The sequence below is a fragment of the Sarcophilus harrisii genome, chromosome 5 (assembly GCF_902635505.1).
Source record: "Sarcophilus harrisii chromosome 5, mSarHar1.11, whole genome shotgun sequence".
In the NCBI taxonomy this organism is placed as follows: domain Eukaryota; kingdom Metazoa; phylum Chordata; class Mammalia; order Dasyuromorphia; family Dasyuridae; genus Sarcophilus; species Sarcophilus harrisii.
In genome coordinates, this window is record NC_045430.1 from 251,061,922 (window position 1) to 251,081,358 (window position 19,437).

The following is a 19,437-nucleotide window of genomic DNA, read 5'->3' on the forward strand; positions in this document are numbered from 1 at the left end:
GAAAAGATAAAAATTAAACAGATTCTGCCCTTAAAGAACTTACATTTTGCAAATGAAGGTGGCTTAGCTTTACCAGAATTAAAACTATATTATAAAGTAGCAGTCATCAAAACTATTTGGTATTGGCTAAGATGGAGAGTGGTTGATCAGAGGAATAAATTAGGCTCACAAGAGACAATAGTCAATAACTATAGTAATCCCAAACTCAAAGACTCCAGCTTCTGGAATAAGAATTTGCTATTTGACAAAGGTGGCTGGGAAAATTGGAAAATAGTATGGCAGAAACTAGGCACTAACCAACATCTAACACTCTCTACCAAGATAAGGTTAAAATGAGTTCATGATTTAGACATAAAGGGTGATACTATAAGCAAATTAGGAGAGCAAGGGATAGCCTGCTTCTCAGATCTTTGGAGAAGGAAGGAATTTATGGCCAAAGAACTAGAGAACTTTATGAAATGCAAAATGGATAATTTTGATTATATTAAATTAAAAAGATTTTGCACAAACAAAGCCAATGCAGCCAAGATTGGAAAGGAAGCAGAAAATTAGGGAAAATTTTATGTCCAAGGGCTCTGATAAAGATATTATTTCTAAAATATATAGAGAACTGACTCAAATTTATAAGAATACAAGCCATTCTCCAAATGATGAATGGTCAAAAGATATGAACAGACAATTTTCAGAAAAAGAAATTAAAGCCATTTCTAGTCATATGAAAAAATGTTCTAAATCGCTGTTGATTAGAAAAATGCAAATTAAGACAACTCTGAGATACCACTACACACCTCTCAGATTGGCTAAGATGACAAGAAAAGATAATGACGAATGTTGGAGGGATGTGGGAAAACTGGGACACTGATACATGTGGAGTTGTGAACTAATCTAACCTTTCGGGAGAGCAATATGGAACTGACTGTGCCTAAAGGGCTATCAAACTGTGTATACCCATTGATTGAGCAAGTACCACACACAGGGCTTGTATCTCAAACACATCATTAAAAAAAGGGAATAAGACCCACATGTGCAAAAATGTTTGTAGCCGCCCTGTTTATAATAGCAAGGAACTGGAAACTGAGTGAATGCCCATCAGTTGGGGAATGGCTGAATAAATTATGGTATATGAATGTTATGGGTTATTATTGTTCTGTAAGAAATGATGAGTAGGAATATTTCAGAGAGGCCTGGAGAGACTTACATGAACTGAAGCTTAAGTGAGTGGAACTAAGAGAACACTGTACATGGCAACAAGAAGATTCCAGGATGATCAATTCTGAAGGACATGGCTCTTTTCAACAATGGGGTCATTCAGACCAATTCCAATAGATTTTTGATGGAGAATACCATCTGCAACCAGAAAGAGGACTGTGGGGACTGAATGTAGATCACAACATTGTATTTTCATTTTTTTGTTGTTGTTTTGCTTGTTTTTTCTTTCTTATTTTTTTCCCTTTTTGAACTAAATTTTCTTGTGCAGCATGATAAATGTGGAAACATATATAGAAGAACTGCTTGTGTTTAACCTATATGGGATTACTTACTAAATAGGAGAGGAGGGAAAGAGTGGGAGAAAAATTTGAAATACAAAGTTTTGCAAAGGTGAATGTTGAAAACTCTCTTTGCATATATTTTGAAACTAAAAACTTGTTTTAAAAAATAAACTGTTTCATGGTTTAAAAAAGAACTTACATTTTATTGTGTATTAGGCAACACACACACACATACATATATCTAGTTGATTGGTGTTGTAGTTAAAACTCTAGGCCTGGAGTCAGGATAACCTGAGTTCAAATCTGTAATCAGACATTTATTAGTTAGCCATGTGATCCTGAATTTTTAATCCTGAACTGCTTCAGGTTTCTCTTCCATAAAATGGGATGATCAACCTTATGATGACCAAGGTTATCCATCATAAGGATCAAATGAGACAATCTTTGCAACATGTTTTACAAATCTTAAAACGTTATATGAATGGGGCAACTAGGTAGTGCAGTGGTTAGAGCACCAACCCTGAAGTCAGGAGGACCTGAGTTCAAATCTGACTTCAGACACTTAACACTTCCTAGCTGTGGGACCCTGGGCAAGTCACTTAACCCCAATTGCCTCAACAAAACAAAACAAAAACCTTATACGAATGTTGATCGGCTATTTTGTATAGGTATTAACAACTATAAAATATACCTAAAATAAATATAAAATAAATTTGGGTTGGGGGAGAGGAGGTAGTCATAGCTGGTAACAGATTGTGGAATTGCTGAGGAATTTGAACTTGATTCTTCAGGCAATGTGGAAGAATTTAAGATTCTTGAGCAATGAAAAGATGTGATCTGACCTTTGCATTAGGAAGATTAATCTGGCAGCAGTGTGTAGGATGACATGTGGAACTGAGGTTTCAAAACGAATCAGAGCAAGAAGAAGCCAGAGGTCTCAGGCTCAGCCCACTAGACCATCCTGCCAAGTCTCCACTAATAGACTATTTGGCTTTCCCTTCCTTATTTACTTTCCAATCACAGTGATGCTATTTCTCCACACGAGCCAACAAACAACTGAGATTGCTAAGGAGATTAAATTGCCATTTTCCTTCAGAGGACCATTGCTTTGCTTCTCACCTGCTCATTTATTGCACTAGAGGCCATTGTGGTTCATTATTAATGATATCAGTGACATTGGAAAAGTGTCTGCTCTGCCATTCATACTGCAGCAACACCCTGAGCTGCTCCCAAGGAGCTCTTCCATGCTTCTGGGCTAGAGGAGTCTTCTCTTGGAGATTGATGTATTTAATACATTTCACCGTATTTAATATTTTTCTCCTTTCTGCTCCAAGAAGGTTCCTTGAGGGTTTGATGACCAAGGTTGAGGCAGAAGGTACAACAGTGGTCCCAGTTTTGCTGCAAGCCTTTCTTTCTAGACCCCAGTTGTTTTGGTTGGTAACAACCATTGGGAAGATGAATTCAGGGGATCAATTTTGGGGGGGACAAAGATTTGGCACCAAACACTGGTGCATCTGTCTCAAAAACACTTTAACCTCATTAAGATCAAACTTAGGCAGTATGCTGAGCATTGGATGTGATAATAATAACATTTCTATAGCACCTACTCTGTGTCAGGTACTATGGCTAACTGTTTTTACTATTATTATCTCTTTTTATCCTCACACCAATCCTGTAGGGTAAATGCTTTTATTATCCCCATTTTATAGACGAGGCAGATAGAGGTTAATTGACTTACCCAGAGTCACACAACTAGGCTGGATTTAAAGATACATCTCTTCCTGACTCCAAACCCAGTGCTCTTTGCATTGAACTACCCAGATGTCTAAGGTAAAATGAAATCCCTCCTAGTGTTCCTCTGAAGTTTCAGGCAAGAAAATCCAGGTGAAACAGAGATTGATGCCATTGTGGAAATGCTGTCACTTTTGTACGCTGCCGCCGACTCCCTGATGTTCTTTTTCCTAAGACCAGGAATGAGGCCTTTTGACCATTTTGTCTCTTGTGCCCCTGGGCTATCAGACAGAACTGCCTGCTGAGCCAGTTTTTCTCTGTCCCTAGGTCTCTTCTAGCCAGGTGTGTTCTGCCTGCTTGGAGGGTTCCCTTTTAAAGGGCATTTAAAGGAATTACTGTTCCTCCAGTTACTGCTTCAGTGGACCCTGAAGGTCCTTAAGTTCTAGAATCAAAGAACTGAGGCAAATTTTCTTATCATTTTCAGCAACTTGGGCATTGTTTAACACACACGTGAACCACCTGCGAATCTCCATCACACAAAACTTTGACCTTGTGCAACGTGGTCATTATTTGCTTCCAAAGGGATTCACTGTCAGTTTCTGTAATAAAAGAACTCCCCCAGTGACTTTCGAGGTGCTTGTTTAGGCTCTCATGGAACTTGTAGAGACCTGAGAAGCATTTGGTTCAGGTCCTAATTTTGTAGACCTGGGACAAAGCCTAGAAAGGCAAGAGAATTTGTTTCAGGTGAGAGGAGCTGAAGTCCCGTGGCTGCTCTCTCCCAGTCTGACGCTCTTCCCCTTCTCCATACAAGATTCTTCAAGTTTGAGGTGCTCAGAGGCACTTCCAGCTGAAGGTTACGGGTGTGCTGGTCATGTCTGGAGTCCCAAGCAACAGAGAAAGTCTCACATTCAGTCAATCTAAGTACAGGTTTTATTTGTAACATCCCAAGTTCTGGAGGCTACACGGTCAGTCATATAAAGAGATGAGAAAATCTGTCCCTCACTGAGCTCCTGGGTCCCAGCTTTGGTTTTAAGCTGGAAAATGAGGCTGCCCTCTGTTATCTAGACAAGGAACTGGGTCACTAGTGTGAGGAGCTCAATCAGGGTAGATGAAAGGAGCTTGTGGATTTTTGAAAAATATAATAATAATCATTAACAAGCACTTCTTAAGTCAGGTACTGTGCTAAATGGCAGATACTGCCCTGATGAGGGAATCAGTGGGAAATCAGCCATGGTTGGGGATGATATAAACAGGGGATAATTCAGAGGGAGGTCTCTAAGCCTTGGGGAGAGTGGGGAGGACAGTGTTCCTGAAGAAAGTGATGTCTGAGATAGGACTTGCAGGAACCAGAAAATGAGGGGGTAGAGGTGAGGGGGGAGAGATTAAAAATCCCAGAGATGGGAGAAAGAAGTACTGATGCAGGGAGGGTGTTGGGCAGGTGGAATTAGGGAGAAGAAAGAGCACGTGGAAAGACTAACAGGTTGATAGCAGGAGCTTTGGAATATACTATCCTGAGCAGGTTAAGGATGAGCCCAGAAACTGGTGGGACTCCTGTGGGACCTGGGGTTGCACTCATGAATTAGTCACTTTAGTTATTTCCCTGCGTGTGCCCTCCATCTGTCTTCTGGAGGAAAGAGCCCGGTCTAACCAGTTTGCAACAAGGATCGATCCCTCTCAAGATGAACAATACTTCTGCAGCAACATCTGGACCTTTGGGATCCTCAGTGAAACCCTTTCTCATGGACTGGTTTTCAGTGCACCAGCATACAAAGATTACTCTCAATTTTCTTTATCAATAGTTTGTTTATACCTATCTGTGCATATTTTGTTTTCTCCCAAAAAAGCAACCTTCCAAAAGTCAGGGACTGTTTCATTTTTGTTCTTAATGACTAGCCTGGTACATAGACGGTGCTCAATAAATGCTCGTTGAATTGAACTTTGGATGGTGGTAGACTTGAATCCGTGAAAAGACTCAGATATAGTACCAGACGTGGGAGGTGTTGGTGGAAACACAGTAGGAAGACTGCCAAGGAAAGGGGAGGGCAAAGAGAAGAAGCATTTATTAGGCACCTACTATGTATCAGGCATTGAGCTAGTTGCTTTATAAATATCATCTCATTCGGTCCTTACAACAATTTTGGGAAATAGATGCTATTATTATTCCCATTTCATTGGTGAAAAATCTCAGGAAGACAGGAGTAAAGTGACTTGCCCAGAGTCACACAGCTAGTAATTATCTGAGCCTGCATTTGAATTCAGAGCTTCCTGACTCAGGTCCAGAGCTCTCTCCTGTTCCAGCTGTGGTCCTTGAGCCTCTCAGAAACGTTCCATGCTATGTGTGCCTCGGCCTGGGAAGAAGGCAAGCCTGCTAATTTCCCCAAGCCCACTATTATTAATATTTATATGCCATTCTAAGATTTGCAAACACTTTCTATTTATCATTTCACTTGAACCTCTCAACAACCGTCTTCTGAAGTATGTTCTAATACTGTGCCCATTGAACAGATAAGGAAACCAAAGCAAACAGAGGTTAAGCATCAAAACATCCGAGGCTGAGTTTGAACTCCTCTTCCTGCCTCCATCTTCTTCAGGAGGCTCTTTTCCATCTCCAGAAGCTGGTGCCTTCCCCTCTCCGCTTCTCTTCCAACTATGGCAGAGACATTTGAGGGGCACCTGTTTATATGGTGTCATTTCCCCCCCTTAATGGGCTGCTTTGGCTCTCCTTGGTATTCTTAGTGTTCAGCACTGTTCCTGGGACATGGTAAAATGCTTAATAAATGTTTGTTGTTTAACCCCATTCGCTTCACAAAACAAACACACAAACAAACAAACGAATGAATGAATAAAATATTTGTTGACTGACTCACTGACTGCAAGTAGGTGCCCTATCCTCAGCTGGGGTCCCCTCTGACTGAAACATTCATCACCTCTGAGACTGAGAGAAACTTCTAAGGGAGCCCCAGCGATTCCTGATTTGTGTTAAAGGGTGTTTGTCCAATGTTGTACTCTAAGTGACCTCGAGCCTACAGTACAGCAGATGGCTTTTCTCAGTAGTTTTCAAAATGTCATCTGGGGCAAGTGATGAGAAAGGCTGTTGGCTGAATCCAGGAAAAACCCCCATTTGACCCCCTGCTAGTCGGGTTCTCACATCTTTCCATGCTGACTGCTCTCAGAAACAAAGGCACTAGGACTTCCACAGGATCAGGAGCAGAGGACCAACGTGCTTTGGTCCTCCAACCGTGGGTATTCCTTCAGACGGTCCTCCAAGTAAATGAGAATATGAGTTAAGCATTAGGAGTATTATTTTTAAGTGAGATAGATAGGAGAGCTAAAGGGTACTTTGCATCTGGGGAGTGAAGAAGCACCAGGTGGTGAGAGCTCCCTTTGGGGACCAGGAAAAACATTTAATTCTGTGCTGATGTAAAAGAATAAAATGCCTTATCCTTTGAATCAGACAACATCTGCCCATTCAGTTACCTAGGAACTCTCACACTCAAATGCATGAACAGAAAAAAGGTCCATCATTTTGTAAGAAGGCATTTGTAGGTGGGAGAAATGACTTGATTTATTACTCAATTCTTGGTAGCCATTCTAGTGACTCTTATGCTTAAATAGATAAGTGTGAAAATGGTCTGCCATTCTGTCAAAAAAAAAAAAGGCATTTAGATTCAAATGACTTGATTTATTAGTGAAATCTGATAGCTAATCCTTTTTTTTATGTTCATAAATGGTGTTTAATCTTTTTTTTTAAATAACTTTTTATTGACAGAACCCATGCCAGGATAATTTTTTACAACATTATCCCTTGTACTCACTTCTGTTCCGATTTTTCCCCTTCCTCCCTCCACCCTCTCCCCCAGATGGCAAGCAGTCCTATATATGTTAAATAGGTTACAGTAGATCTTGGATACAATATATGTGTGCAGAACGAACAGTTCTCTTGTTGCTCAGGGAGAATTGGATTTAGAAGGTATAAATAAACTGGGGAGAAGAACAAAAATGCAAGCAGTTTACATTCATTTCCTAGTGTTCTTCCTTTGGGTGTAGCTGTTTCTGTCCGTCCTTGATCAACTGAAACTAAGTTAGATCTTGTCTTTGTTGAAGAAATCCACTTCCATCAGAATACATCCTCATACAGTATCGTTGCTGAGGTATATAATGATTTCCTGGTTCTGCTCATTTCACTCAGCATCCGTTCATGTAAGTCTCGCCAATCCTCTCTGTATTCATCCTGCTGATCGTTTCTTACAGAATAATAATATTCCATAACATTCATATACCACAATTTACCCAACCATTCTCCAATGGATGGGCATCCATTCATTTTCCAGCTTCTAGCCACTACAAACAGGGCTGCCATAAACATTTTGGTACATACAGGTCCCTTTCCCTTTTTAAGTATCTCTTTAGGGTATAAGCCCAGTAGAAACACTGCTGGATCAAAGGGTATGCACAGTTTGATAGCTTTTTGAGCATAGTTCCAAATTGCTCTCCAGAATGGTTGGATGTGTTCACAATTCCACCAACAATGTATCAGTGTCCCTGTTTTCCCACATCCCCTCCAACATTCCGCATTATCTTTCCCTGTCACTGATAGCTAATCCTAAAAGAATTTTTGCATCTGAGACAAACACTACAAATTGCAAAAAGACACCCTCCTGAGGGTAGGAGAAAGGGGAAGGTGGTGGGTATCTCTGTGTTGTGAGAGATACAGACCCCGACATTAGAAGGCCACTGCTAATGGGCTGTTCTCTCTTATTTCTTGTCCTAGTGGAATAGGACTATTTGGAGCTTTCTATTTAAATCCATCTAATAACAGTTAATTATTAAGAGTAGCTGCTTCTTTACTGTTAGCATACAGAAGGCCCAGTTGTTAGGGATGGGGTGGGGCAGGAGGTAGAGTGACCACCCTCTCAGCTAATAGATGCTTTTGGGATAGGAGCTAAAAGAGAACTTTATCCCAATCTCTCTTCCCTCAAACCCATCAGTAGCTATTTCTCTGGGGTAGTTAGGTGGGCTACGGGACAGAGTGCCAGGTTGCAGTCAGGAAGATTCATATTCCTAAGTTCAGATCTGATCTCGGATACTCATTATCTGTGTGATCCTGAGCTGGTCACTTAACCCTGTTTGCCTCATCCATAAAAATAAGCTGGAGAAGAAATGGCAAACCCCTCTAGTATCTTTACCAAAAAAATGGAGCCATGAAAAGTTGGAACCAACTGAAATGACTGAATATCCACTTCACTACAGAGTTGGCCTAACTTGGCCCTTGAGGACTTGAGTTCAGATCCAGACTCTGCTTGATTGCTATGAGACTTTGGGCTTATCAATCACACTCTCAAGGACTGTGGCAAGGGATGACATAGTTGGATGGCTCAGATACTCTACTGATAGGCTCCTGATTTCAGTCAAAAGGGACAAAGGCCTGGAATGGTGAAGTGCCTCCAGTGGTGAAGTTAGGGGAGGACAAGGACAAGTGTTTCCCAGGATGGGTAGGTATGGAGGGGCCTTGACCAGGAGGGGTATTTGAGGAGAATTCAAATCAATGAGGTCATTGATTTGAGTCAAAAGAGGGAATCAGACTAAATGATCTTACCTTTCAAAATCTAGGATCCCAAGAACACTTTGTCAAATCTTGGTTTTGATCCATTTTGAGCTACTATTAAAATTCTTGCTCTCCCACTGCTGCCTGAATTACTTTTAGTTCTGTTCCTGATTCTTGGAGTGCTGGACCTTGGGACCCCCAAATTTCATGGTCAGTGCATTTGATAATCATCTTATATAAAACGCATGTAACATTCCTTACTACTTAGAGTGGCAGCAATGTGGCACCACAGTATGCAGATCACTGGGTCTCCTCAGAAAGACCTGAATTCAAATCTATCCTCATCTACTTACTAGTGAGGTGATCTTGGACAAGTCATTTAGTTTGTCTACTTCAGCTCCCTTAATTTTAAAATGGATATAATAAGACATAGAGCGACATCAAGAGGATCAAAGGAGATAACATATGTAAAAGTGCTTCACAAATCTTTAAGTGTCTTATAAATACTGGTTCCTATTCCTGTCTCTAATTTTAAAATGGATATAATAATGTCCACCTTCCATATAGAGACATCAAGAGGATCCAAGAAGATAACGTATGTAAAAGTGGTTTGTAAATCTTTAAATGTGATATAAACACTGGTTCCTATTCTTGGCCCTGCTAAAGAGTAAATACGCACTAATAATCTGGAGTGATGAGAGAATGATGAGCAAACTGGCTGCTTACTTCCTTTTTGCTCTCTCAGTGGTTCTCAAAGTCTGGTCCAGAGCATCCTCGGAATCTCTGAAATTCTTTCAGAGAGTCTACAAATTCATAATTGGTTTTTATTTTTAATGTGATCAATATCTATAACTAACTATAACCCACATAAGCAAAAACTCTTTGGACAGATCCGCAATCATTTTTAATAGGATAAAGATAGTGAGAACAAAAATTTGAGGACCACTGTAACTAGACTGTGTAGAATTTGAAGTGGGAGGATATCAAGAATTGCGATATTGCCTTGTCCCACCTAGCCATTTCTAGCCAGAGTGGAGAAAGTCTGAGCCAGGAGATTTCCCAAGGAGCCCATCTAACAGGGATGCTCTTGTGCAGGCACGGACTTGCAGAATAAGTCTGACAAACCCTGGAACAGTTTATGAGGCTGAAAGTCGATGCTTGGGCAACTGCCGTTTGGTCGTAAGCTGAAAGGGACCGCATGGGAAAGCCTTTGAGGTGGTTCGGGGGAGAGGTCACTTCCCTATGGCTCCAGAGGCCTGTGCTTTGAACCTGGCGTCTCCCCAGTGGATGACCTCACTGAACCGGCAATATCCCGAGGGAAGGCTGCAGTTAAATAGACAGCTTATTTCACTGATGACCTGTTCTCCTGTGATGAAAAGTCATTGATTTGTTCCGGCCCGGGATGCAGCTAGAAAGTACAGACGGCTGTTTTAAACATGCTTTATTTTTTCTCAGATGATGCTTGTTGCGAGGATCTTCCTGTCACCGAGAAAGTGTTAGTAACATCATCCGAGCCTCCGTTCTCCCGTTTCTCTTCTCTGCGATCTGCTTATTTTCCATATATCACATTAGGTGTGATTCAGCTGAGTTATGATGGGAAAAAAAGCACTTGAGGCACTGTGGCTAATGACAGGTTTCGAGAAAGGTGAAATGGATGAGCTGTAGCTTGAGCTTCTCTAATATTAAGCTATTTCTTATGATTTGTAGCGTCCTGACACACTTAGGGAAACTTTATGTGGCCTCTCTGACTCATGAACATTTGAGATTAATGATGCAAAGATTGAAGCTAGGAGGAGAAAAAGAACTATCATTTATTCATAGGCGTGTGGGGGTATAGCTCAGGGGTAGAGCATTTGACTGCAGATCAAGAGGTCCCTGGTTCAAATCCAGGTGCCCCCTACAAACACTCATCTTTTTTTTTTATCGCAAGAATAAGGTTTTGTTTTATTTCCCCCCATATGTCACTAGTTGAATATCATTGGAAATCTGGTATCTTCCTTGTGGTTATCATGTGGCTTGAGATTATCTTCTTTTCAGGACTTATGACTAATTATTATCTAAGTCCCAGTTCTTACTCTTCACTGTTCAGTCAGGTCCCACAATTGGGGCAGAAGGAGAATAGATCACTTCTTCAGTTTCTCTTTGTCCCTTTTACCCCATTGTATTTGGTGGCTCTCACTAAGATGGTGAATACTTAAGAGTTTCTTTATTCTGTCTTCATAAAAATTGAGACTGTAAATGCTAGAGATTTTCAGATTGAAACGTGGATAAATGGGAAATATGGACAAATTTGACATGAAGAAACCTTAGCTTTGGACATAGAGTATTTCCTTAATCTATAAAATGAGGTATTGGACAAGATGATTTAATACCCTCCCCTCTAGTACCCAGCTTCTTAAACTGTGGTTTGTGACCCCATATGGGGTCTCATAACTGAATGTAGGGTTTGTAAAATTATGATTTGTTGTTAATAAATGTTTGATTTGCATATCTATTTTATATACCTATATATCTGGGATCACACAAAAATTTCTTGGGTGAAAAGGGTCACAAGTAAAAAAAGTTTAAGAAGACAAATTGTCAGTGATTCTAAGAATAATAGGCAAAGTAGACATATTATTATGGTGTAGAGGAGAGCATGAGGCCCAAAGACCTGGGTTCAAGTCCTCGACATCATGACTAGTAAATGTGTATTTTTTCATCTCCATTTTATCCCGTGTATCCCATACATGTTTGTACTTATTTATATGTTGTCTCCCTCATAAGAATGTAAACTCCTTGAGGGAAGGGACTTTTTTTTTGACTTTCTTTGTATTTCCAGCACTTGGGACAGTTCTTAACACATGCTAAGTGCTTAATAAATGCTTGTTGACTTGCTATATTTCTGAATCTAAGTTTCCTTATCTATAAATAGAGAATAATAATACTTATATACCCCACAAAATTTTGGGAAGGAAAGGACTACACAAATCTGAACTATGATTGCTATAGAGTTGGAAGGGACCTTATTTTTTAATGTGACAAATTATAGCAAATTGAAATGATATAGGTCTGAAAAAATATTTCCACAAGATTCCATAAGTCTTTGAAGGTAAAGACTGTTCTTTGCTTGATTTTGTATCTCTGGTACTTAACACAATGCCTGGTACACGTTGGTGTACCTGCCTGGTACATTTAACATAAGCACATTGATTGGCTGAAATGATCTATAGTCATGGGACAAATGTGACTTATCTGAGTATAGACAGTAGGTTATTTGGTTATTAACCCTAATCTAAGGGATTCTTTTACAGAAGGTCTGATCCAGAAAGATAAGGGAAAATGACAGGACAGATTTTAGAATTATATCAGTTATTCTTGAAGCTTGAGGTGACAGATTTTATAATGGCCTTTGAGGAATAAGTTCTGCTGAGCAGGAGAGCATGAAGGCCTAAAATCAGACAAGTCACTAGTAGATCAACTAATATAGTGGAGATGTCATATCTAGTGAAATGTTCATCAAGACCAGTATGATTCAACTTGAATTAGCACTGAAAATATCTATTCAACATTGAAGTTACAGTTATCAAGGAACTTTTATAAACAAATTTTGAGACAGAAGGAGGACACTTCTGTTTACAATTCCAGAATTGTGAGATATATAAGTAAGTAGGCTTTCCTTACTTGTGTACTGATCTGACAGGTTTCTTCTGTGTCTGTCCACTCTCCTCCAAAGATACTAAGTACATTGGTGATAGAGTATGCCAGAGGTTTATGCAAATGTCTGTTTTTGAATTAGTGTGCTTACCTTCTGAGTAGTTTGACGTTCTTATTTCTTTTGCCTTATTGCTAAGGTTATTTTAAAGTCATAATAATGTCATCATTGTAAGTGGCCTATTTGTATAAATGGAAATGCATCAATGGGAATTTAAGGGTTAAAGTAATAAATAAGTACAGGGAATATATCACTTCCCCCCCCCCCCCCAGAACAGGATTATCTTTAAATCCTAAGGTAAATTTGAATGTAACTGTGGTAGTGAATCTTTTTTGAAAACCTAGACTTGGCAGGGTGAGATCAGGTTAGAATGACTGAGTTAGCCCTCAGATTGTGTAAGTGTGACTATTTGCTCATGTGAGAGATGTAACCATCCTCTGTGTCTATTATGTATATAAAACGATTATCCAACATTTAAATGATATGAAAACTTTTGGCTGTTAACATATCTATATCTATATAATTGTGCTGGCCACATTGATGCAAAAGAAACCATTGATTAAGGCAGAGGAGTAGCTACAGAGATAGAGGAGAACCAGAAGTGTATGTGACTGAATGTGAACAACAAAGATTTTGTAGTTAGGTGAGTGGCCAGTTGAATTGATCTACCAATGTATGAATCTTGGATGGATGCTGGATTGGCTCAGAAATGAGTAGGAGGAAAAGATTGGACCGCATCCCATCAGGAAGCTGAATAGTGCTTTAAATCATTCCAAATTGGCTGCTACGCCATCTTTTCTAACACTAATATTCTTCTGGAGGGATATGTAGCTGTGAATCATCAAACACCATGAGTTCAATGGAATCAAAATGACAAGTAGCCAAGGGGAAAATGGAAAAGTTTATGGTGGACCTAAGTAGAATGTTATCAAAGATGACTTGTCTATGAGAAATAATTCAAAAGACATTATTAAGAACACACGTATTTGGAGGAGAAGATGGAAGAGAGGATGTAGCCATATAAATGGTGGCCAGTGGATGTAGGGTTTAAGAGTCAGGACCATCAGGAAGGCAGAGAAGTTGATATTCAGGACAGGAAGGCAGCAGCTCCTGCTAATATCTAACCTGAAGTCGAAGTCAATCCCTATTCCTTGGAGGCTTCCTGTATAGTGCAGAGTTTGCCCATGTGTATGAGTTGGTATTAAACTGTGTCTTATACTATGACTGTGATGGAGATACCATTTTAACGGAAACACCATTGTACCATGAGTATGAGGAAAATGGAACAAGCCCGGGAAATCTGATTCATGGGACCACAGATTGGGAGCTGGAAGGGATTTTCAAAGCTATTTAATAGAACTGCCTCATTTATACAGAAGAGGAAAGGGATGCACAGAGAAGTTTACTCTGGTTTTAACCTGGGATCTGTAAACCTAAAAAAACTGATAATTCAGTATTTTTTTCCTTTGTAAACTTATCTGTTTTATTTTATGTATTTAAAAACATTATTCTGAGGAGTCCATGGGTTTCACCAGACCACCTTTTGGTCCATGACATAAAAAATGTTAAGAATTCTTGGGTTTGGTGGCTTGGGGAAGGCCATGTTCAGGGGCCTGATGGAGTCACCTCAGGCCAGTTCTGGAGCCAATTGTTTAATTTTCATTGTGAGTACTTAACACCTTTGAAATTGCTAAATGATGTAATTTAACGTTTGATTTATTGTTTTGTTGATTGTCTAGACTAGGAAATAATTTTTAAAATGTTAATAATTTGGATTAATTTAAAGGTATGCTTTATACATACTTTTTTTTTGGGTGTGGAGAGCCAGGTTGTTAAACATTTACTATAACACCACTGGTCTCACTGTAAGTGAGTATCCCAAAAAGCATTTACACCTAGGTCATCCTGTCTCGAGGTCCAGCTCTCTATCTGCTGCCTGACATGGATTCTCTTCCTTGGTTATTTTCTCTGTATTTCTATATTTGTGTTTTCCTGACTTAGATATTTTCTTGGGATTCATGCACTAGGCCATACTCTAAAGTATTGGATGGATGTTTTAGACACAATATATTTTTATGGACTAGGTAATTTTAATGCTGTATCACTAGGTCATACAAGATCTTCATCTTTGGCAACTCCTATTAATTTCCATTTCTCTTGGGCATACCTGTATATTTTCTTGGGATTCATGCACTGGGCCATCCTCTAAAATATTGATTGCATGGATGTTTTAGACATAGTATATTTTTATGGAGTAATTTTAATGCTGAATCACAATGCTGAATTTCTTTTGGGCATACCTGTATCATGAAATCCTGACACTTGAATAAATTGTTGGTTATCTCCAAAATATGGAAAAAAGTAAGAATTTTAGCACTTTGGGTAGGTCTTCTGTAGATTTTTTGGAAGGACATAGACAAGAAATAGAAGAGAAGGCTTAGCAGAATTGTGATAGAGATCATTGAAGGCAATGGACATATCAAATAGGGTCTCTGTAGTCATATTTTCACCTATATGATTTAGGACTCGTATAGGGTATGGTGCAGGGGGAGGACAGGAATCCTGGGTGAGGTGAAAGTGCAACTGCTAGGAAAGGAGTGAGAGGCCTGCCTGAGGCTGGTACCCCCAGTCTTTCAGATGTAAGGGGGAGGGGAATTCCCCTCCCCCATGCCCCCCAAAAGTACCCCCAGCATCTCTGACACTTTTCACATTGGAGAAAGTTCCTGAATGCTTTGTTCTAGGAATGACTCTAGCTCAATGCAATTATGATTCCATCAAAATATCAAAGTAATTGATTTCTGTATTCCTGAGCTTCAAGAATTCTGAGGATTTCTAACAAAAATAATCATCATCATAATGAGATATATTTGTAAAGTGCTTAGCACAGTTGCAGGCATGTAGTAGTTACTTAAATGTTTGTTCCCTTCACAAATAATAACAACAATAATTAGCATTCATATTGTGTTTGGGTTTTATATATATATATATATATATATATATATATATATATATAAACTGTTTTGAGCCTCATAAGTATCCTAAGAGTTAGGGACTATAATTGAGATTGTAATAGACCTCAAGGTCTAGTTTTCTTTCAGTGTAGTATAGTTAGTAGAATATTGGGCTTAGAGTCGGAAAGTCATGGATTTGAATTCTGTGTCATCCTTGGAGTTGTGACACTAAAGTGAAAAGTATCACTTAATCTCTCTGAAAATTATCTTTTTGTGTTTAAAATGGGAATCTGTGGTGCAATGACTTAGTATCAAGAGAGTTAGTTTGCATCATCATCATCATAATGAACACATATAGTGCCTACTATGTGCTAGACACTGCTAAGTGCTTTACAAGTTTTATCTCATTTGATGCTCACAATAACCTGAGAAATAGTTGCTATTTATTCTTATTTTACAATTGAAGAAACTGAGACAGAAGTTAAATTATTTTCATTAATTCCATAAACATTTATTAAGCACCTACTATGTGCCAGGCACTATACTAAGTGCTTTACCAACATCATCTCATTTAATCATCAGAATAATCTAGGAAGTAGGTGATGTTATTACAGAGGAGGAAATTGAGGCAAACAGTGGCTAAGTGACTTTATCCAGTGCCATACAGTATTTTAGGTGAGATTTGAACTCAAGTCTTCTTGACTCCACAACTATCATTCTATCCACTGCAATGTCGCTGTTCATTATTGACTGTGTGATGCAGGACAAGCCACTTAATTTTTCAGTGTCTCCAAGTAACTCTCCATGGCTCTTATTGAATAGCAGCCACTGACTTCCTTGGTGGAAGAAATCTCAAATCCTGTTAAACAGAGTGGCTGGAAATACTGCTTCCTGAACTTGTGGGATTCAAATGAGATAATATTTGTAATGTGTAATGGTAATGGAAACCCTCAGAAAGAATGCTGAACTGAACTGAAAAGCCATGGGACCCGAGTTCAAATCATGGCTCAGATGCTTGCTATCTGCACGACTTTGAACAAATCATTCAATTTCTCTGGGGCTCAGTTTCCTTAAGGTGACCTCTAAATTCTCTTCTGGCTTTAGATTTATGATCCCCAAGATATTATGTATACAAAGTACTTCATAAATGCATATGTGAGCTATGATTATTACTGTAGTCCCCCAAAAGACCTCAGAGGATAGAGAAAGACCACTCCAATGTTTTGTAACAACTTACATAGTTCATGGTAGTAGAAGGTTTTTTAAAATCAGCTCTTGGAGAATAAAAATTGTTTTTGTTTATCCACAGTTCCCAGTACAATGCTTTATACACAGTAGGTATTTATGTTTCTATTATCTATCTATCTAATTTGTCTAATCTATCTATCTATCCATCCATCCATCCATCTGTTCCTGTATGTATGTGTGTCCATATGTATGTATCTATCCATCTATTTATTTACTTATCCATCCATCCATCCATGTAATGCATGTGTGTACTATGTATGTATATCTATCATAATCACTGATAGAAGGCACTTTAATATTTTTATTTGAATCAAAATTTGAAAGTTTTTATTTACATTTTTCATTTAATTGAATTGCAATGGGTTACATCTCAAGGCAAATAATTGTAACAATACAAGCATTTAATCACCAGCCCCTAGCTACTCCTCTGTGTACTTCTAGATTCAGAGACCTTTGTCTTTGCTATTCCTGCTGAGTAAACATGGGGACCTTCATGCCAATGACAATTGATATTCTCTAATAAGCTGGCAGGCAAGGACTGGAAAGGCTTAGAGGTTACTGATTCCTGTGGTCTGTGAACAACATAGCATCTCTCTGCCACTTGTCTCTTTTTCAGCCCCTTTGGATCCCTATGTTTTTTGCACTGTTTGGTTAGTTTACAATCCAAGACTGAAACCAAATCCTTGGTTCTCTCTTGGGCTGTTTCTGATAGATTTCCCGATGACAGACCATGACTTGGACCTAAAATACTCTTGATCTGATTAATCCTGCCCTATCCACAGCCCCCTCTACCTCCATCACCTCTTCAAGCTGGCAATCCTTCCCCCCATTTGTAGTTTTCAGAGCTGGGCTGTGCCCTATTCACTAACTGCAGGAGCAGCTGCACTGAGCCAACCCATCACACTTAGGTTTTAGCTTTTTTGTTTCCTGAAGCATCACTGATGTTGTCTTCTGAAAGCCTTGTACAGCACAAGGATAGACTTTGTGGATCAAAAATGTTCTCTACATAAATTTCTTTAAAAAAAAACCCTTTTAAAATTCCAAATTGAAAAATACAAGAAAGAGAACAGTTTCATACACAAAATTGAACAGAAAAAATTATATGTAAAACTGGACATCTCTATCAGTCCAGCTTGCTTTTAAGGAAAAAAAATAATAAATTCAACATGTTACCTTCAAAGCTGCCCTGCTTATCTTTGTTTCCCTCTGAACTTCCTGCTGTGAAATTTTGAGAGATGCTTCAATGACCCTTAAAATTTTTCTTCTTCTTTTTTTGGGGGGGGGAGGGTAAAACAATGTTGCTAGTTCCTACTACTTTTTCTTTCCCCTCCCCTTCTACCCAAATAAAAAACCCCAACATAGACAGTTCTCTGTAAAAATGTCAACAAACAGAGGGAAAAGAACAAGTTGCTTTGGAAAGGATTCCTTTTCACTGTTCAAGTAAAAATTCATTGACCATGTGTAATATATATAGCAGAGGGGATTTTTGTTCAGGTAGAGGTAAAATTCAAAGATTTTGGGGTGTGGGGTGTCTTTTCAAACTACTATCTGATTCTCTAGAGTGAGGCTTCTTAAACTTTTCCCATTTATGACCTCTTTTCACCGGAGAAATTTTTATGTGATCCTGGTATTTTTGCAGGGATGGGGAGGCCAGAGACCGGGAAAAGCAGGGGATCCTTCAATGACAGTTCCCCCCCCCCCCCCGCCCCGCCAAATATAGGAAATTTTCTGCTCTGCCTGTGCATAATGCCAGCCCTGACTGTCAGTTTCCCCAGCACAAGCCAGCCTCACAGCGAGCCATCATTCACCCAACGGCTTGCCAATCCAAGCCCCCAAGTTTACTGCTAGAACCCCTATGTGCATAAGCAATTCCATCCTACTATTTTGTATAGTAGAAGGCGGCATCAAGGAGTGTGGACTTGATTAAGCTGTACTGCTAAGTAATTATTGGGGATCTTTTTCACCCATTGATGAAGAGGGATGAAGATGGGGCCAGAAAATATTTACGGAGCTTTATATATCAGTGGAAGCTGTTATGAAGAGTCAGAAAAAAATATTTGAGATTGTGGGAAATTAGGAAAGCACAGATCAGATGAGAGTTTAGATTAAATTTTTTTTCTTCCCTTCCTCTGCCACATGATCTTGTATGTGGGAAGAAGAAAGGATTATGTGCCAGGCACTGTGCTAAGTATTTTACAAACATTATCTCATTTTAAACTTACAACAACTGGGAGATAGGTACTTTTATTATCCCCATTTTACAGTTGAGGAAACTGAGATAAAAAGAAGTAAAGTGACTAGATTAAGGATCACACAGCTAGTTAAAACTGAAAGGCATGAAGAGCAAAGGAACTGAACTTGCAACCAAGAATGGCTTATCTAGCAAATCTGAGTGTCATTCTAAAAGGGAAAAATAGTACAATTGCTTAGGGAGAAGTAAAATGGATCAAATAATATTAGAACTAGGTTAAAGAAGAAATAACATATACATCTGGTAGGGCATAAAAATCTTCTTAACCTTCAGAGAAATAGGAAAGCAAAGGGATAGGATAAGGGAGGGCCTCTTAGAAAGATAGATGGGTTGGGAAGGTAGTGGTCAGAAGTAAATTAAACTTCTCAGAAGGGAGGGATAGGATAAAGAGGGAGAAGGACAAAGAATAAGGAAAAATAGGATGGAGGGAAATATATAATTAGTAATTATAACTTTATGAATGGTATAAATTCATCTATAAAACAAAATAAATAGCAGAATGAATGAAAAACCTAAAGCTGACAATA

The 19,437-nt window shown here is 39.0% G+C and overlaps 1 non-coding gene across 1 annotated transcript; it reads left to right on the forward strand.

Moving 5' to 3' along the window:
- The first annotated feature begins 10,593 nt into the window (after nucleotides 1–10,593).
- TRNAC-GCA lies at nucleotides 10,594–10,665 on the forward strand. The gene has a single exon. It is a non-coding gene; the product is annotated as a tRNA-Cys (tRNA).
- Nucleotides 10,666–19,437: the final 8,772 nt, after the last annotated feature.